This window comes from Saimiri boliviensis, chromosome 4 (genome assembly GCF_048565385.1).
Source record: "Saimiri boliviensis isolate mSaiBol1 chromosome 4, mSaiBol1.pri, whole genome shotgun sequence".
In the NCBI taxonomy this organism is placed as follows: domain Eukaryota; kingdom Metazoa; phylum Chordata; class Mammalia; order Primates; family Cebidae; genus Saimiri; species Saimiri boliviensis.
In genome coordinates, this window is record NC_133452.1 from 77,673,053 (window position 1) to 77,694,758 (window position 21,706).

Here is a 21,706-nt window from a genome sequence, read left to right on the forward strand (position 1 = left end):
TATTCAGGGTTTTGACTTCTTCCTAGTTTAGCTAGTTTAGGCTTGGGAGGGTGCAAGTGTCCAGGAATTTACCCATTTCTTCCAGGTTTACTGGTTTATGTGCATAAAATTGTTTGTAGTAATTTCTGATGGTACTTTGTATTTCTGTGGAATTTGTGGTGATATCCCCTTTATCGTTTTTTATTGCATCTATTTGACTCCTCTTTTTTTATTAATCTGGCTAGTGGTCTGTCAATTTTGTTGATCTTTCCAAAAACCCAGCTCCTGGATTTATTAATTTTTTGAAGATTTGTTTTTTGTCTCTATTTCCTTCAGTTCTGCTCCGATCTTAGTTATTTCTTGTCTTCTGCTAGCTTTTGAGGTTTTTTTTTTTTTTTATCTCACTCCTCTAACTCTTTCAATTTTGATGATAGGGTGTCGATTTTCGATCTTTTCTTGCTTCTCATGTGGGCATTTATTGCTATAAATTTCCCTCTCGACTGCTTTAAATATGTCCCAGAGATTCTGGTACATTGTGTTTCCATTCTTGTTGGTTTCAAAGAACACCTTTATTCCTGCCTTCATTTCATTGTTTATCCAGTCAACATTGAAGAGCCAGTTGTTCAGTTTTCATGAAGTTGTGTGGCTCTGAGTTAGTTTCTGAATCCTGAGCTCGAATTTGATTGCACTGTGGTCTGAGAGACTGTTTGTTATGATTTCTGCTCTTTTGCATTTGCTGAGGAGTGATTTACTTCCAATTATGTGGTCAATTTTAGAGTAGGTGTGATGTGGTGCTGAGAAAAACGTATATTTTGTGGCTTTGAGGTGGAGAGTTCTATAGATGTATATTAGGTTTGCTTAGTCCAGATCTGAGTTCAAGTCCTGGATATCCTTGTTAATTTTCTGTCTGTTGATCTGTCTGATATTGACAGTGGAGTGTTAAAGTCTCCCAGTATTATTGTGTGGGAGTCTAAGTCTCTTTGTAAGTTGTTACAAACTTGCTTTATGTATCTGGGTGCTCCTGTATTGGGTGCGTATATATTTAGGATAGTTAGTTCTTCTTGTCGCATTGATCCTTTTACCATTATGTAATGCCCTTCTTTGTCTCTTTTGATCTTTGTTGGTTTAAAATCTATTTTATCAGATAATAGGATTGCAACTCCTGCTGTTTTTTTTGCTCTCCATTTGCTTGGTAAATATTCCTCCATCCCTTTATTTTGAGTATGTGTATCCTTGCACATGAGATGGGTTTCCTGGATACAGCATACCAATGGGTTTTGACTTTTTATCCAATTTGCCAGTCTGTGTCTTTTGATTGGGGCATTTAGCCCACTTACATTTAAGATTAATATTGTTATGTGTGAATTTGATCCTGCTATTTTGATGCTAGCTGCTTGTTTTGCCCATTAGTTGATGCATTTTCTTCATTGTGTCAATGGTCTTTACCATCTGGTTCATTTTTGGAGTAACTGGTACTGGTTGTTCCTTTTCTTGTTTAGTGCTTCTTCCAGGAGATCTTGTAAGGCAGGCCTGGTGGTGATATAATCTCTCGGTAGTGGTGAACTGCCTTGGTAATAGCAGACACCCTTTCCCCCACAGAGCTGGACCATCCCAGGTCCAGATTTGTGTGAGATTTTGTGTGGAGACTCACTGCACCGGCTGAAACAGCCATGCTGGATACTCACGGCACTTTTCTGCCTGGGAATCTCTGGTCTGTGGGCAGTAAAAGCTTGTTTGGAAATGCAATGATCACTCACCCTCTGCGTTCTTGCTGGGAACTGCACTCCAGAGCTGTTCCTATTCAGCCATCTTCCAGCTTTCCTTTATATCTGAAAAAAAAAAAAAAAAAAGAAAACAGAAACATTAATGAGAAAAATGGATTCCCATTCACAAAAGCAAAAGTAAACACACAGGGCATTTTTGAAAGGCCAGGGGGAAACGCCGTTTGGCAGACAGCTCTCTACACATCTTTACTCTTCTATCCTGGAATCTTCCAACTTGGATTCTTATAAAGGGGAGCTGGAGAGAGACCTGTAGTTTCAGGTTAAGAAGGGCCTTATTAGGAGAAAAATGTCACTCAGGTTAATGGTCTCTGAACTGGCTCCTTGAACTCAGTCTGAACTCTTACATTTAGAGAAATGAGAATGAAAACTATTTTTCATGACAAACTTAGTGAAGTCTTGAGTGGTGAATGATGCATCAGAAATCAACCTCTTTTAGTCTCTGGGCACAAGCACAACTGCCTATGGGTCGTGGAGGCCACATGCAGAGCACAGAGGTGGTGAGGGGGCACTTCTTAATGTCTTTGCATGAATGCCCACTTGGCACCAGCCATCTGTGAACTGCAAATGCTGAGAGGATGTGGAGATTTGCACCCTCAGCAAGGGCATTGGTCTTGCTGTAACGAGTAGAAAGGCAGCAGAAGGAGACTTTGTGGCAAGGCTGCACAGACTTGGGAACATGACCAGAGGGAGCCGGAACAAGAAAGGAAGAACACAGATTGGCTTCTTGGCCTCAGCAGAACTGACATTTTGAGTTGGATAACTCTTTGATGGTGGAAGTGATGGAGACTGTCCTGTGCAATGTCAGATCCCTGTCCTCTACCCAGTAGATATCAGCAGCACGCCTACCCCAGTAGTGGTATCCAAAAATGTCTCCAGAAATTTCCAAGTGCCCTGGGGTAGGTGAGGATTGGAGGGTGGGCCAAACAACCCCAGCTAAGAACCACTGATGCAGATTGACTGAAACTGAGAGATGGGGACATGCATCCCTTTGGGAATTCTCAAAATAAATGAGGGAGGGGCTCGGTAAATACTAATATTGACCCATACACATTTATGCATATATCCATAGTGTATGTGCCTTTTCAAAATGTTAATGAAATTGTTTAGTAAGTTAGGAGAAATTAATCGTTTTTATTATAAATTTCTTTATATTTTTAGGTATTTATTCATTTTTTCAGTTTTTAAAAATAAGAATACACTCCATATAGACATTCATTTTTTTTTTTTTTTTTAGTGCCTCCCATGTGCCAGGGAGGCTAATGAGGGCAGAGAATTGGGGCCGGGAATTCCAGATGAGGGATAGGGCGGTGAAGTGGTAGACAAACCATAAACAATAAGCATAATAAATAATTAATTAGATATGTTAGAAAGTGGTGCCTTCAGAAGAAAAGAGTAGACTGCTGATGTTCTTAAAAATACAAAGAATGCAGCTTATGTGGAAGCATTTAGTCTCTCTTCTGACCAGTCTGTCATCTCTCCTGCATTCTTGAGTGCCACTGACCTTTCATACAAAATGACCTTTATGTGGATTAAGGCAGTGGTGTTTCTTGTGGAGCGCCCAAAGGCCTCAGGAGTGGAATGGAGCCTCTCAGTCTATGATAATAATCAGCTTCAAACAGCTTTATCGATGGCCCTTCTAGACCTTAGAATAGACACGGACATCTATTATGCGAAACGCTTACAGTTCTCATGGCCATTTTATTACCTAAAGCACAGATCTGCTTGAAACTCCTGCCACGATAGCTGGAGCAAAGCTGCATAATGCCCTTCAGGAAGGCTGGAGTGCAGTTTCTGATTGGGGCTGGAACGGTTAACAATCCTGTGAGTTGTGAATGCCAGCTGGTTGCAACTTAACTTGCTGTGAACAGGGGTTATTAAATGACTCATTTAAACCTGAGCCAAACACCAAATAAATGGATAATGTATTCACATGGTCTGGAGGAGAGAAGTGGATGATATGTTTGTTTCTGTCTCAGTGATTAGGTAGATCAGTTCTTAGGTAAATACGGCAGTGATCCTGTGTGCAGGCTTCAGGAAATGACAACAACACACCTTGTGAGCACTGAGTAGAAGAGAAGGAACCGTAATAATTCATGCAACCAAAGCCTATCACATGGAGCTAGATATGACAGCAGCAAAATACATAGGCTTGAGGGAGTTTTGCTTAAACAATTATTTCATGATCACACCTTTACTGAGAACTGACAAAAAGTCATCTTCAGGGTTTGCCCGAAGAACATTCAACTGAAAATATTTTGAAACATGTATCATGCCAAATGAAAAACCAAACCAAAATAAAACTGAGTCTTAACTTCATTGTTGCCCTTGCTGAAACCTTTTTTTTTTTTTTTCAAGTGGTTTCAAGTATGTTTGCAAACCTCAGAGAGGCCAAGTCCAGCCTGTCAGTCTTTGAAAGTTTTGCAGTGGAGAGCAAGGTTCTCATAAGCATGAAGATGTCTTGTTTCTAGTAAACTCTATTTCGAAAAAAACCCACTGACTTTACTTTGAAGACTTTGCATCAGTCTCTGGAGGCAAACAGGGCAGCGGTCCAGAATTTTCTTGGCTGTCAGCACAAAGGAGGCTGCACATCAGTAACAAGGAGAAACAGCAAACTTCAGCAAAAACAAAGACCTGTCCCGGTTTTAAAAGAAAGACAGAAAGAAAGAGAAACAGGACATATGATCACCTTAGTCGGCAGCCAAGTATATAAAGTAGCTCCAAAAAGAGTGTAATGTTCCATTGTAAATGAGAAACTGTAATTACAGCTAGAAAATCTGGAGAGATAAATTCCACAGAGCCGATGAGCGCTAATTGCAGATGGGCAGTGGAGAATAGATGGCCTTTGAGTGAAGATGGACCTGGAGTGACAGCCAACATGCAGGCGTCCTGTCAGCATCATTCCCACACCAAACCATGCTTTTGTGAGCTCTGTAAGATGGGATACCATGGAGTACTGAAAGCCAGGGCTTCCCAGCAACATGAAAGCCAAGAAGAGAGCTTTTGTGACTGTCAGATGTCTCTAAGCTGGTGAATTCAGTTTGATTTTTCTCTAATGGTTCCTGTTGGCTTTAAAGGAACACCAAATGGCTGTTCCCCAGGAAGCACACACAGCCCTAGTACAATAGCATAGCTAGCATGTCTGGGGGTAGAACTAGGGAAAGACAGCCTTAAACTTGTTCTGCAGATATAGAAAATCCATTTTTAGATAAGAATCAGGTTATGCACACACTTCCCAAATGTATTACCCAACCCAATAACTTGGAAATAAAAAGTCACTGTCTATTTCACATTTTTGTTGTATTTTCATTCTTGAACCTCTTTCATTGCTCTTGTTCTAAGCAATGAAATTAATTTTAGTCAAGGGTGGTAGGTAGGACTGGAAATTGGTGGCTTACCTAGGGAGATGCCCATGGGCTCTGTTGTAAGAAAATAGGTTATCAAACAGGTTGGGCAGATCAAATTACAGTCTTTTTTAATTCTGGAATATTATCTAAGTTAAAGGCAAATTTCTCTCTTTGTTCACAAAAGATAATGCATTTCACTGGATACTGAAGCTCTTGGAATGCTCTTTGTTTTTTTCTGTGGAAAAAGCCAAAAAGAAAACTCTCCCATGAGACATTCTTTTCTTTCTGCATTCATGATACAAGAAAACATATATAAGGTGATATCATTATTACTATGTATGATGGGAGTATTATGGGACTCAATATTATGTGTAATATAATAATATTATTATGGGACTATTCTAATTTATGTTCCCAGGGCAGTTAGCCTTTTCAGAATTCTTTATGCCAAAGTGTCCTCATCTCATCATAAACAAAATAATGTCAAAAGATAACTTAGCAATCTCTGAGCACTTAAAGTATCTAAAATATAGAGTCATGGCCCAGAAAAGAAAAACCAGGTCACCTAATCTTTGAAATGGGCAGGCTTTAAAAGTCTTGGAAATAACTGAATGTCTTAGTATCATGACAAAGAATAATTGACGGCACTGTTGATGGAATTAGGAGTGAGCATGATCAAATTGCAGGAGCCACAGCTCTGCTATTGACAGGCCAATGGGGAGCCTCAACAGAGAATCTACTGCTACTCTTATCCTCAAGTAGGTTGTTTGGTACACAAGGTCAAACTCCGTCAAAAATTAGGGATTGTCAAAGATACTGCTGTTTCTCAACTCATAAAATTTTATTGCTAACTGAAGATGATAAAGCAAAGGTAGAAAAGGTGAGTAAAAATTGGTAAAAACTATATTATTTATGATTGCCTCTTCATAATCACAATTCATAAATTACCCAAGATGAGGTCTAGTTCAAGGAAAAGAAAGTGGCTATTATCATTCTGTAGATACTTTTTATAAACACCAGTTGCATTTTCATTCAAACTAGTTTGTGTTCAAAGCAATACCTACAAAGTAAAGTGACTGCACACTGGCGTTCTGGAAACCAGCATTGTCTCTCTGACCCTTGGGTCTTACAGAGAGGCATGGAAGATCTCTGCCAGTGGTAAGGGCACATGCCCCTCAAGGCCCATCTGCTTTTACCTTAAAGTTTTTGTTGGGCACCTGGTAGATTTGGTTAGCATTAACTACAACAGGGACTAGAAGAGGAACGGTACCTTTGGTAGAGAAGATCTGATTGATTTTTGAGTTGCCATTGAGACCTCTATGGGGAAATGTCCAGCAAGAGATCTTAGCCCTCCTGACTCTTCTTACCTCTACAATTTCTCCTTCTGAGTCCCTCTCTCCGGCTCCTCATTCATGACCCACCCTGGAAATGTAAACCTTCCATATCATTAATTTTGGTCATCTCATAGAACCTTTATTTCAAGTCAGACCACCTAAAAGGTGGCCTATAATTGATAATCTTTCTGGCTTTTTTAAAATATGATTCACTTAAAAATATTAAAAGCCTTAATTTTATTTATTTAGCAAAATCAACTTTTTAAAAAGATTCCCCATGTGATATATTTATTAACCAGAGGAAAAAACCCACTGTTGGGTCATGAGTCACCAGAAAGGTTCTAGTGAATTCAAAATGGCAACCTCAGTTCTTTCTTTCCTCTCTCTGTTTCCCCATCCTTCTCTCTTAAATATGTATCTATATCTATCTGCAAAACTGATGACATTCTAATACATTCCCACAAATACTACTGTCCCATGAAATCAATCATATGCCTTCACTAAATTACTCAAGTAATAATTGGGAAAATATAGTATTTATTTTGCAGTGAGTCTTCTTAAAATAACAAGTGAATTTAGGTAATAGCACCAGGAAGTTGAAGGCAGTAGATCTGTAGTGGGGTTGAGTTGAACATTTTTGAGTTAAAAGTATTTTCAGTTTGTAGCAAAATTCCTTATTGGGTTCTATGAAGTGACCTGCAATTTCACTTCCTGGATGAGAATAGCTCAACTTTTAAAATTAACTTACAAAATATGCAGCACAAAGCACTCTCTATATATAATATAAGCAAATTTGAGCTATAACAAAGGCTTCATTATGTAGGCTGATTTTAGAGGATTTTTAGCTCCAGGGGACATTAGAGATTTTGAGTACTTTTAAGCTATGTGGCATCACTGTCCTCAAATTTAATTTTCTGAGAATCATAGACCTGAAAGGAATTCACTAATTCACTTTTTCTAATTAGAATTGGACTCTATTCCTTTGTTGTAGACATTTATATTTAATTATATGAATAGTTGATAAATATACCATTTCAAAGCACTGCAGAAAGAATCATCTGCTTCGTGTCTGCTCTCCTAGAATCTTACCTGATGATAGCATCATTTTCCAAACACACAAGCTCTTTTTAACATTGTCATATATTGTAATATTCTCCAAGTTGCAAAGACCCCTCTATCAAACCACACATATGCTTTTTTTTCTTTCTTTCTTTCATTTTGCATTTTAGAAAACTCCAATGTAGTTGTTCATAACAGAGAGACAACATAAAAACCTGAAAGCTCTTCTAGTACACAGCCACCAAGGTGTCCAAGTCCCCACGTACTTCTCTAGGACTTGGATCAGTCTCCTTGTAAATTGTTCAGCCATTGAGACTTCCATCCATTCCCTTGGGCCTTTACCACTGGCTCTGTTATGTAGTTTAACACACTTTACTCTTCAAAAACTTCCCCTGACATTCAGTCCAAATGTTCTTTAGTCTCCCTGACAATTAATACCCCCCGTGACTGACCTTTGTGGAAGTACAGTAAACCATCCCTTTCTCTCCTGAGTGATAACACTCTTTCCACCCCGGTATCCCTCCCCTGACTCTTGGATGTCAGTGAAAATATTAAAGTGCACTCAGGATACACATTTCATTGCAGCTCAGCTCTTTGATGATAACAGTTCTTAACCTTCAGAAACCAATTCAATCATTGATCCATTTGTTCAACAAATATTTTTTGGGCACCTACTGTGTACTCAGCATCGTGCTAAGCACTATACCTGAGGGACATAGGCCCTATCATCCATCCTCATTTACACATTCAAATTCCACTATTGTTATCTGCCATGTAGTCACAGACTTGGCATGAATATCATTTTTCCCTTTCCTCTAAACTTCATAATGTCTTCCTGTAACAAGTATTATATCTCAAATTGTGAACAAAACTAGGCAATTTTAACTCATTTGGTGCAAGCTATGGCATTTTGAATAATTTACTCCAGAGATCAAAGATACCTTTTGTTCTCTTATCTGACTATAAAGCGTTCCATTCTTTACTACCAACATGTGAAGACTAATTTTTTGGTATAGCTTTCATTATGAGGATATGGAAAGTCAGAAGGAATTATTTTAAAATCATTGTCCTAATTTCTCTGACTGCCTTTATAATAATAGATGCAATTAAAGTCCTTAAAGTGTATTCTTTAAACAGAGTTTCTCAAAATGAAAAAAAAAGGCCTAGGATCACAGAAAATTGTTCAAAGTAAGAGGATGCAGTCCAGGAATTCTTACCAATGTATTATTTTTCTCCACTACTTCCATTTCATTTCATTAGCTGTAGAATCACCTTAGGAAAAGGAATTTTAATATTCTTATTTATGTATAAGAGAATCCACCCATCTTTTTCCGAGGTTAACCCCTTCATTTTTGCCCTTGATCCCAAAGTTTCTTGTCATCTGCGGCCCTGATCATAATTATTTCTTGTCCTGTATCTCTAACAGCACCCAAAAGAGCTCATCAACACGACCAAAGCGAGTCTTATTACCCCTTGCTCTTCCTAACTGCTTTGGTTTGATGGCAGCTGCATCATCTACCAGGTACTCCAATGAAAACTTCTGGATTAATTTTAACTATTTTCTTCCCACACTTCAACCATCATCAAATTGTATAGATTTTAACTGTCACATTTTTCTTAATTTGGAGCCACTGTTGAAGTTGAGGACTTAATTATATAGTTATGTTTAAATATCAGGTAGGCTTGTATACAAGCAAGGAGTTTTAACTGTCAATATGAGTCACTGGTTTTAGGCATGAAAGTAAAATTTTTACAGCTCACCTTAATTAAATGCAATGCTGGCTGTACAGATGAGGTTTTTCATAACTGTGTTCTAATTAGTCCTCCAAATGTTAATAATTGTTTCTTAAAAATATGTTTCATGGTCAAACAAAGTAGAAAATGCTAGGTTACAAAAGGGTTTCTCCTTCTTCTTTTTTAATTAGGGTTAAATACACATCACAAAATGTGCCATCTTAGCAATTTTAAAGTGTACCATTCAATAGTATTAAGTGCATTTACACTGTAGTGCAAAGATCACCTTAACCAGCTAAAAAATATTGTCATCTCCCCAAACCAAAACTCTATACCCATTTAATAATAACTCCCATCACTTCCTTCCCCCAGCTGCTGGAAATCATCATTTTACTTTCCATCCCTGTGAATTTTACTACTCTAGATACCTCATGTAGGTGAAATTTTACAATATAATGACTGGCTTATTTCTCTTAGCATAATATGCTCAAGGTTCATCCGTATTGTAGCATGTGTCAGGATTTCCTTTGTTTTGAAGGCTGTATGTATATGCCACATTTTGCTTATCCATTATTCATTCATCAAAGCACATGTGGGCTGCTTCTACCTTTCAGCTATTTTGAATAATGTTGCTACATACATAGGTGTACACATATCTGGTGAGTCCCTGCTTCCAATTCTTTTGGATATATATACCCAGAAGAGGACATGATGGATCCTACGGTAACTCTATTTTTAGTTTTATGATGAACCAACTTACTAAAAACCGATGTCTTGATTGTGGAATCTTTTAATCCACACGTAGGCAGTGTAATTTACTGGAAAGATGATTACTAGAGGCAGCATTTCTTCAACTCTATTTCACTGTGAAGCCTTTCAATTTGCAAGTAAAACTACATGGAGGGATGACATTTGGAAAAGAAAAAGCCAAATCTTACCAAAATATAAAGGGGGTGCAGGAATCAGTGACTATGTTTGCCATCCAGAAATCCCACAGAACTTCCCACTGTCTTTACACAGATATCCCCTCATTGTTTTAGACATAAATACATCTTATGAGAAATCTGTGCACCATCTGAATTTATCCAATGCTGAAAGACTTTTTGTCATAAATTAGTAATAAAGGTATTTGAAACAGAAAAAGGGGCAAAAAGACATAAAAGAGAAAACAGAAGGAAAAGAATACACTATGTGTAAAGCACTTCAAATGCTTCTTGACACATAGTAAGCACTATATTTGTGCTAAGCAAAAGAAAGAATACCTTTAAATAAAATAATTTTTAAAACAACAGAAATGGTAGGGAACACATATTTTAGGCTTCTTCACTTCTGATGCAGGGCAGGAAAGAACCAGTTGCTTTCCACTTCTGAAAGGCTGGAGAAAAACAGCTGGACTCTAAGACAGTTGCTTGTACCTCACAATACTTACTAGCATGGAAACTGTTTTTGATGAATCTTCATAGTGTCTGGAAATGAAAAACATTTCATTCATGGTTCTGTGGACTTTTACAAGTATGTAGAAAGATTGAAAAGGGGAAAGGAAGTGTTGGAATTTTAATTACCTACTTTATCCCCCTCAATATGGCAAGAATAAATGTTGTATCAGTAAAAAGATCATGTAGTTCTACTGACCTAAATGCAATGGTCCCAGTTATAATTCTTTCTCTTTTCTGTATACAAATTCACTTGTTTTGGATTATTAATCAAAACCACCTGGTAACATAAAATAAATTGGACAATTAAAGAAATACTATTAACTCAAACACATTCAGACCAGAGCATGTGCTACCTAAAGACAGCCCGTCCTCTCTGCCAACATGTGGGGGAATCTGCCAGTAAGAATCAAATACCATGTCCTTTATTAGCTTCCATCATCACCACACTTAATTACACAAGTAGTGTTCAATTTCCACAGCAGAATAAAAGAAACAGTGAGAGACATGAAATTCAGAAGCCAGTATAACCTACAAAAGTAATATATTTTAGCATTAATGTGTTAACATTATTTGCATTTTTCTGTATACATATGCATTTACCAATTTCAAAGCATATGATGCTAAGTTATCTATCCCATAGGACAAATATTTGGACATTCACAACTAAGACACAAAGATTTATACAATCTTCTCTGTGTATGTCTCATTTCCCACACATGTTATCAATTATTTGAAATATACTTAACAGAAAACACACTGCAAATAAAACACCATGAAAACAAACATGTTTTCTGAATAACTACATTTGTTTGACAAATCATGAATCCCCTCAAGATCTGGCCAAGGGATGCCAAATTATCATCAACCGAACTGAATGGCAAGACTGACATTGTTTTCACAAAAGCAATATTCTAGGAGAGAGCAAACGGATTCAGTAAAGCGAGTTAGTACAAATCCATGTGCGGTAGCAGGGAGGCAGGCAAAGCCTGGGATCAGAGGAATCACGATAGCTAGATCTGTGGCACCAATGAGAAATTGGCTATTGCCTCTCTAATGTTACATCCTATTTTTCATAAAAGCCACGACATTAGGCTGTTGACTCTAAAGCTGCCACATCCACTGAGGTTATGTTTGTTTCAAGCCTCTCCATCACAATTCCTGTCATTTGAGAAATAACAAAAGAACTCGCAGGTGTCTGTAAATTTCCCTTAGGTTCCATCTACAGAAACAGAACCTTCCATTCCAAATCAGAGCCCTACCTAGCCACATATGTTCAATGATGACGTATGGAACATGTTACATGCCTCACCACTGAAATAGGTAAAGTCATCAGGGTTTTTTTGGCTCTTTTAAATATAGTATACATGGCAAGTCAAGATGTCCTTAATGTGCTAATAACTCCGAGCCATCTTTAATCATCTTTTGGAAGCTTTCATTTCATTCACTTATTCACAAAATATTAATGAAGCAACTATTATGTACCAGGCACAAGTCTAGATGCTAGGGCTATGTAGGATTGGGGAAAAGGACAGAATAAAATCACTGCACTCATATTCTCTGGCAAGTAGAGGACGTGCAAGACCACATACAAGATAAATTACATGCACAGTATGTGATGTAGTGAAAAATGATGAAAAATAAAGTCAGAGAACAGAACAGGAGAGGTGGGGAGAGTTGCCATGTCAAATAGGATGGTCAGGGGAACAGCGAGTGCAGTGTCCTTGAGGACTAAGGGTGCAGTGTTCAGTTGCCAGCAAGACAGCCCAAGTGGCTGGAACTGAATGAGGGGAGACAAGTAGGTGAAGATGTTAGAAACGAGGGAGTGAACGTGGGGAGCAAATCTTCTGGAGCCATACAATCCTCTGCATCATCACTCCAGCCCTCTGCACATTTGTGCTTCCTGGGATGCCATTCGCACAGACCTTTTTAGCCTGTGGTTCTACCAGCCATCATATTTGGTCATTTTCTAACTGTGGGAAACAAAGTCATTGTGATCCTGCATGCCTGTAGAAGCTCCTTGAAGAGTATAAATGGTAAAGAAAATATTATTTTCGCCGGGCGCGGTGGCTCACACCTGTAATCCCAGTACTTTGGGAGGCTGAGGTGGGTGGATCACAAGGTCAAGAGATCGAGACCATCCTGGTCAACATGGTGAAACCCAGTCTCTACTAAAAATACAAAAAATTAGCTTGGCATGGTGGCTCGTGCCTGTAATCCCAACTACTCAGGAGGCTGAGGCAGGAGAATTGCCTGAACCCAGGATGTGGAGGCTGTGGTGAGCCGAGATTGCACCATTGCACTCCAGCCTGGGTAACAAGAGCGAAACTCCATCTCAAAAAAAAAAAAAAAAAAAAAAAAAAAGAAAGAAAGAAAGAAAGAAAATATTATTTTTTACTCAGAAAGAATCACAAGTTACATCCTCTCCTGAAATTTCCCTTATCATGAATAGTACCTCATCCACAGGTCATATAAAGTCCACCTTGAAACAGCAGTTTTAATCACCTGCTCTTTGACTTAAATCATATGTAATTATCAGAGCTAAATCCCTACTTTGTTATTTTACCTACACATCAATATAGCCAGTTTAAATTCATAAGTATCTTCTCTTGAAATTGGAAAATGACTATTTGATGTGGAACGCCATCAACAGGTGATTAGACCAACCAGTTTGGTCAATGGAGATAAGCAATTGAAGTTGAGACTTTCAGCTAGCACAGCTGTGGAAATATCCTGTGTAAACAAGGTCACACCAGACTCACACTCTTCTGCCAATACACATGGCCACAGTAAATTGGTCCAAGAGCCATCTCATTCTGGCCCTTTTCCAACCCAGTGATGAATCCGTTTATCAAAATCACTGTCAGGTAAATGTTGTAAGACCTTGACTAGAGTATTCCTTAAACTATAAGAGATGGAACACTTTGTAATGTATTTTCAAATTGAAAGTCACTTATCCTCTTAGCACTCCAAGAAGGTTTATGAACCAAATGCATGCTAAGAAATATTTTGAAAAGAACCAGTTAAGGTTTAGATGGAAAGCTTCGGCATAGTGGATTGTGGTATACTCCCAATTCTATCTAAAATAGGTTTACAGAATTAAAAGTTTATGGTCTTATTTACTCAGAAAAAAAAAGGCAAAGCTAAAGTACTAGAAATGGGATGCAGTAAAACTCTAGGATTTCATCCAACTATTGCTTGGAAATGAAAATTCCCTAATGGGAATAGGTCTTTGAAATGGGACATCTGGGTTTTACTAAGTGGGTAATTAAAAGTTTGAAATCTTGCCTGGAAAATGGGACAAAAGCTCAAATTACCAAGATAGGTGAGACATTCCCCACTGCCTTTATCATAGGAATGGCAGGGGCCCAGGCTCTAACAAAGCAAGGCAGAGACATGTGGAGTGTTAAACCACCCAAGGACAAAGGGGACTTTGGAATCTGATTTCTAGGGGATATTTGTCAGAAAACATGCTATACTTCCCGCAGCTAATGAGATATCCTGTGTAACAAATCCAGCATGGAGTGGCTAACGCTCAGCCAGGTAAATCATCATCTTAAAATGTGCTCTGCTCTTTCCCAACTAATAATCAAGACAGGCTTTTCCAGGAAAATGGCCAGGCACCAGCTCAGAATGAAAGTCACTATCTCCCAGTTCACCTGGGTGGCCCCCTAAAGCTTATAGATGAACCTCAGAAGCTTCAAATAGAGGCAGTCTAGCTATACTTCATTCTGAGAATAAATAAGATAATAGGTTGAAAGAGTCAACCTAGGCAAAAATATGGATAAATAACTATAGACTTTGGGTGGCCTTCCCAAATCAGCTTATACAGGACTTCTCATATTACATATAACTTGCGTAATTTTTCTGTGACATTTTTGTTTAAAGAACACCACATAAAGCATCTAGCTGGGTTGAGGGATTACTGTAATAGTAATACAAGAATGCTCAGGAAAAATTGTTACTGTATCATCATGTGTCAGGATGTGTCTCATAATAATGACATTCTACTCAGCAGGTTCTACCATCCATTGGGACAGTTTATAATACCACCTGACAGTTAACATCAGTATCTTCAGGGGTTTTGCATCATCACAATCCTCCAGGAGGCCATGAAGAATCATGGTTCAAAGCTTGAAATATTTCATTGCTTACACAATTTTATAAAATAGTAGGGAAAGCATAAAGTACAATATTATGGTAGAAATCTGAGAATCGCACCATGCTAAGAAAATGTTTCGTTAGTTAGTAAATGTAGATTAGTTTAATTTGGCACCGAAAGTAAGAATTTCCCAAGGCTAAACACTAATGCACAACATTAGTGCTTTACAATTAGAATTCAGATATGTTCAGCATTTGTCCTAATGTTGCAAATCTCCTCCTAAAATATATGTGTGTGTGTGTGTGTGTGTGTGTGTGTGTGTGTGTGTGTGTTTGTATTAGGCAATCAGGTCTATTTCAGTCTCATAGAAAATTCAGGCAATTGTTTATTCTTTCGACTACAAACTAAAAAGGATGCATGCAGCCTGGAAAAACAAATTAGAAAACAATGTAAAAGGACTTTCCAAGTTTGAACTTGTTCACTCTGCTGTTAGTGACATTGAGCCAACTGCTGAATGGGCTTCAGTTTTTCCTAGTACAGGAGTGGCGATGCGGCTATTTTTGTTATAGTAGTATTCAGATCTTGATTAGAAGTGGCTCAACTTTTAACAAAAAGTAACAAATCACATCAACAGGCCAAGGCTACAATATCCCTTTGCTCATTTCCCTACCTGAGCCTCATGCCCTAATCTTTTTTAGTCCAGTAGATTTGGCAGGTAATGAGGCAAGGCCAAACATCTTTTTCCTTCTTTTCAGGTCTCTCAGAACACCCCAAGCATCCTACCAGCTGTGATATGTCTACTGACATAGCACTTTATTGAACCATCTTTGAACTCAGGCTCTGACCAGGAGCATTTAAATAGAAGACAGGATAATAGAAAGGTAGCCCACCCGTCTCCTTTCCAAATGCCCATGCTAGCTGTGGATAACAGAGAGCACATCTAGAGTCTGCCGGTCACAACACTCTCACAGAAGACACTGCCATAGCTGCCACATCATCAACAATCCCAGGGACATCATATCCTCAGGCCCTGGGCCCATTACCCCACCACCATCACCACTACCACCATCAGCCCCTTGTTTCATCACAGTGCCCTTCTTACTCTCTCTTTAAACTGTCTAGTAGATTACAAGGCTTCAAGGTCCCAGGATTTCCCCTCTGGAATCCCCTTCCACACTCTTCATGGAAGCCTTTCTCTTCTCTTTCCCTTCTCTTTCTCTACCTAAATAAAATCACCTTTCTGAAAAAAGAAAAAAAAAAAAGCCTCCAAGGACAAGAGCAGAGAGTCTAGTAACTTTTGACTTAGGGATTTTGGCTGGACCAAAACAATATTTATTTCTGTCCTCTTTACACTAATTTTGTATTCACCTAACCCTATGCTCACACATGCCATAACAATAACATAGGGCAGAAAATGAGGACTTATACTTTCTAAATGCAGTATCTCGATCATATCTTCACCACCTCATATGCATATTAAGGATAAAACCTAGAATAAAAACTGAACCACCAAAGGATTCCATTCCCTTGCTTATTCTGACCTTTTGCTTGAATATGTCAACATGTAGCTTTGTGTCTAGTTGTATAACTCTTGCACAGTGTTTCAGATTCTGTATTTCTCCAGTATCCATATCACTAAGAAGATCAATTTCATAATTAAATAAAGTTAGTGCTACTTTTTTCTCCTCTATTGACGGTTTCTAAAATGAGATGAGTAATTTTTGTTTTTAAAAAAAGCAACCACCATACAACTTATTAACAGATGCTTAAAATTAGCCTAACTGGACTCTAAATCTGACATCTTAAAATAAATATTCCAATAAATTAATATCATACAAATTCCATTTGACCCAGCAATCCCATTACTGGTTATATACCCAAAGGATTACAAATCATTCTATTATAATTCTATTATAATAGAATATAATAAGACACATGCACATGTATGTTCATAGTGGTACTGTTTACAATAGCAAAGACCTAGAACCATCCCAAATGCCCTTCAACTGGACAAGGAAAATGTGGCACATATACACCATGAAATACTATGCAGCCATAAAAAATGAGTTTGTGCCCTTTGTAGGGACATGGATGAATCTGGAAACCATCATTCTCAGCAAACTGACACAAGAACAGAAAATCAAACACCACATGTGCTCACTCATAGGCAGGTGTTGAACAATGAGAACACATGGACACAGGGAGGGCAGCATCATACACTGGGGTCTGTGGTGGGGGACCAAGGGAGGGACAGCCAGAGGTGTGGGGATGTTGGGGAGGGATAACGTGGGGAGAAGTGCCAGATGTAGATGACAGGGGAATGGAGGCAGCAAACCACATTGCCATGTGTGCACCTATGCAACAATCCTGCATGATCTGCACATGCAGCCCAGAACCCAAAGTACAATAAAAATAAATAAATAAGTAAATATCACACATGGAAAAACTATGAAAAGTCAGCAGACATAAAAATAATTTGTCTCATAAAACTCAGTGCCGAAGTCTGGATATACTTCTGGGCTTTAAAAGACTTCAAAGTTGAGCATGGCATAAAATGCAAGGAAAACACACATAAATCTTTTAAGTGTAGTATGTTTTTTCCCAAACATGACCATTACAGTAAGTGAATGAAATAATCATAAAATATCAAAGCACTAAATGTATTTCCAACATGCACAAATACTCTACATGAGGGTAGGGTCCCTGAGACCTCATGCTCTCTATGAAATCCTCCCACAATTTCAAACATGACAACACAATTGGTGAAGACTGTGAGTTGCTTCATCATTCCACCTCAGAATGTAAAGCCCTTGGGGAAATTCAAAAGTAAGCCTAGAATTCTATTCTTCCTAATTCAGGAATGGGTGGCTTTTGTGTTTTCTCTGCTTTTATTCATGATAAATTTCCAAAGACGCTCATGGCACGGTGCTCATGCTGCCTGCACACAGTGTAACCAAGAGAACTATGATGTCTGAAAAAGATCCCTGGGGAGTTCTCTCCAGAAGAGTTTGTCCAAGTTCACAAATTCTCTCTTGTACTTCTGTAAATATCAAGACGAGGTAAACACGAAGAAAGAAAAAAGTTACCGGCATAGTGAAAGCATGATAATGAGGAAAAATAGACTGGAATTAAGAAGAGAGAAGTTTTAGCTTAAATATCAAGGGAGAAAAAGCAATCTATTGATAATAAACCCACTGGATTAGCACACTGCATGATTTGTTAAATGATGATCTTAAAACCATTTGAAACTGTTTATTTCTGGAAAAAATGCAGAAGGCCTTTAAAAAGGTCAAGATTACAAAAGTTCCTACAGGAGAAGGCAGTTATTGATTATTTACAAATTTTTATTATTTGGCATTTTCTGAAATATTCTCTTAAACTGGAAATATCTAATATACACATAGTTCTCACTCTTTGCCAGACACTGTTCTAAGCATTTTAGATACTTTAACTCATTTTATCCTCACAACAAATCTATGAAGTTATTGCTGTTATCTTCATTTTACAGATGAGGAAACTGAGGCACCAAGAAACAAAGTAACTTGCCCAAAGCCACATTGTGATTGAACAGTGAACTGCAAGACTCCAGAATGAGTACTCTATCTACTCATTCTGTCGAGAGATTTTCACAGCACACATTTGGTTTAAAATACCAAGTTTATATACTTCATTCTTCCTTTAGCAATTGTACTTAAATGAGGCAAAGTTGTGCAATAGGTGAAGTTTGTCCACTTTGTACCTGCCCACGGCCTTCTTTGGAGCCCAGTGCTTCCTGAGAGTGCTCCTCCCACAACCTTTGGTAACCAGGATTCTCATATTTTTTCTACCTTCCACGTTAAACAAACAAACAAACAAACAAACCCTACTGTCAGTTGTGAAAGTGATTTAATAAATATTCCAATGAAGGACAAGTGGCCAGAGCTTTCTAATATAATCTGTGTGCAAAAAGTCTTTATTGTATGATTATGGACTGGAAGAGTACTGTATGTCACTGACTTTATGGCACCAAAAGTTCTAAGACTCAAGAGCAGATGGGTTTAAAACCTTTACACTGCTTCCTGCATAACTAAAGCAGTAACTTAAGAGTAATGTGGCTAGCTACTCTCACTTGCTGATGCTCAAGTTGGTTGTAAATAAATGAGAGAGGGTTGGTGGGGAGAGAGAGAGAGATGGGAAGAGGACATGGGTGGTTGTGTAGAAGATTAAAACACAGATTAACGTACCTTATGACTCTGGGCAGGGGAAGTGGAAGCGATTTCCAGAATGAAGAGTGGGAAGAGTAAGAAAAGTCAGTTCTACATATGGCATTTCAACACCGCAGCATTCCATAAAAACCGAGAGCCAGCTCAGCAGGGAACATCTGCCAGTTGCTTCCAAATGAAGGAGAATCATTCTTCCAATGAGAAAATAGTGACGAAGGATCATCTTGGATTGGGAATAAAACTGAATTTTTACAGAGCCAACATCAGGCTTATTTTTTTAAATATTCCCACAACATTTAGATGTGCAGTGAGAGAAAGAGAAGGAATGCAGCTCCCCAGAATTGAAAGCATATTGGAAAAAAAGTTTAGTTAAGCATGTGTCTAATTTAAAATACAGAAGTTTTATCAGGCTGAACCATATAAAGCTGCCATTTTTGTAAATCAAAAATGACCAAATAGAGGCGATTTTACATGGCTCAACCTAAAATAACAGAAGTGGTATTAATCAATATGTAGCTGTAAATCACAATGACACGTAGTCATTGTAAGCTGTGTTTTGTTCATAAAATAATTTTGCCATGGTCACACAGCTGGTAAATGGAAAGCTTTCTAGCTGGTGAGGTCTCCTATTATTAGACCATAAGTGGCTTCCATAATGCATTCATTCATTCATTCAGCAAATATATTTGAGCATTTACCACGTGTCATATACTGTGCTGAAGGTCTTTTTTTTTTTTTTTTTTTTTTTTTTTTTTTTTTTTTTTTTTTTTTGTGTGTGTGTGTGTGTGAGACGGAGTTTCACTCTTGTTACCCAGGCTGGAGTGCAATGGCGCGATCTCGGCTCACCGCAACCTCCGCCTCCTGGGTTCAGGCAATTCTCCTGCCTCAGCCTCCTGAGTAGCTGGGATTACAGGCACGCGCCACCATGCCCAGCTAATTTTTTGTATTTTTAGTAGAGACGGGGTTTCACCATGTTGACCAGGATGGTCTCGATCTCTTGAGGTCTTTCATTTTTTTTAACGTGGATGAATCTCCTACTATTTCTTGCCTAGTGGTTGGCCTCTAAGCAATCCACGGGGAAGCCCAGTGTGTTTTCAGTGTGAGTCAGATCAAAACTGTAAAGGGAGGGAAAGAGTTGGTAAGAAGAAATGATAAAGAGGTGTTGTAAGCCTCACAATGACTGTATCTGTTTTTTTTTTTTTTTCAAGGAAACACATGTCTAGAGGAAGGCATTTTAGACACCAAGGCCAGCCAGGAAAAGGGAGCCAGCCTGGGCCAGAGCAACTAGCTACAAAGAAGCCTACCCAGCCATGCCTCCCAGTCATAGCCCACTGTGCCCGTGTGACGCCCGCCCATGGAAAGGCAGAGCAGGTGTGCGAGCAGCATCAGCATCACCTGGACATTCTTTAGAAATGCGAATTCTCAGCTCCCACCCCAGTCCCACAGAATCACATATCCTGAGGGTGGAGCCCAGCAATCTGAGTTTTAACAAGTCCTCCCGGTGACTGGATGCACAAATCAGTTTCAGGAACACCACTTTAGGGAGGAGGAAGGCCAGGCGGGGATTAAGAAGATTGAGGGCATGCAGGAACCCCAATGGTAACAAAAGAATCAAGGCAGCCCGGAAATACCAATCCTGTTGAATTTCACATTTTCATATGAAAATATCAAGTTGTCTTTCACTAGGTGTCAAATCATGTGAAAACTTTAACCAGAGATAATAGCAATCACTAACACACTGAGGAATTACAATGTTCCAGATTATCAGTTAAATACACAGATTTCATTTACTCCACCAAGGAACATTGTAACGCAACCATTTAACAGATAAAAAAATAAGTGAGAGGTGAAATAACTGGGGGGTGGGTGGGTTACATAACTTCCCATTTTCCATGCATTTAGCAAGCCGTGGAACCTAATTCAAAGTGAAACGGTCTGATTTTGCTCAGCTATCTGCTACATTTCACAGGACATTCTAACACATCATATCTCTTTTCCCCAGCATGAAAACATGCCCATTCTCCATTCATTCTTCAATCAAAGTACTGTAGCTCCCACAACAAGGTGAAAGAAAAAAAGGATGTATACTCTCCTTGCTGAGTTCCCACCCAAACCAAATACTATTTAGCCTAGGGAAAAGCATCCATCAGAGAACAAAGGATGTAGCTCCACCTAGTGGATAAATGTCCCCATTTATTTCAAATCGCCTTCTGGTTGTGCAAAGAGCACAGTAATGAAAACAGAACCTACTCCTGACAAATCACTACAAAGCTAGCAACCCCAGCTACAGGCAGAGACTTTGTCGGAAGCGAGCTTAGCTGTATTCCTCTTGGTCAAGACCCTATTTTCTGAGCTGTATTTGCCACAGCCTTCTTTAGAGTATCATAAGAAAGGACACACCCAGCTAGGAACTCCGCTGTCTCCCCAGTCTCTCTGTGCACTGCTTTCCACCTCTGCAAATGCAGACAATACAATCTGACTTCTCTGCATCCTGCTGGTAGGAATAGCAAAGAAGATTACGCTCGCAAATAAGAAATGTTAATTCTGCTTAACTACAACAAATCCCAGTTAGGCCTCATTGAATAAGACATACCTTTCATTCTCTACAAACCCTTCTGAGGAAAGATGTACAAGAGGCCAGGTGGGAAAATGGAGCTCAAGAAAGTAAAGCAATTTGCCTTTATTTATTTAGTGACAGGTAAGTAGCTGACAGGTTTTTCTTTTACCAGGCTTAA

At 38.7% G+C, this 21,706-nt stretch overlaps 1 long non-coding RNA gene across 1 annotated transcript in view; it reads right to left on the bottom strand.

Annotated features, from left to right (window-relative positions):
* Nucleotides 1-1,470: 1,470 nt before the first annotated feature.
* LOC141584141 (uncharacterized) overlaps nucleotides 1,471-21,706 on the bottom strand; it is a 258,472-nt gene continuing 238,236 nt past the window's right edge. The window contains exon 3 of the long non-coding RNA XR_012517083.1: nucleotides 1,471-1,808. This is a non-coding gene — a long non-coding RNA (uncharacterized LOC141584141). The remainder of the gene's footprint in view (nucleotides 1,809-21,706) is intronic.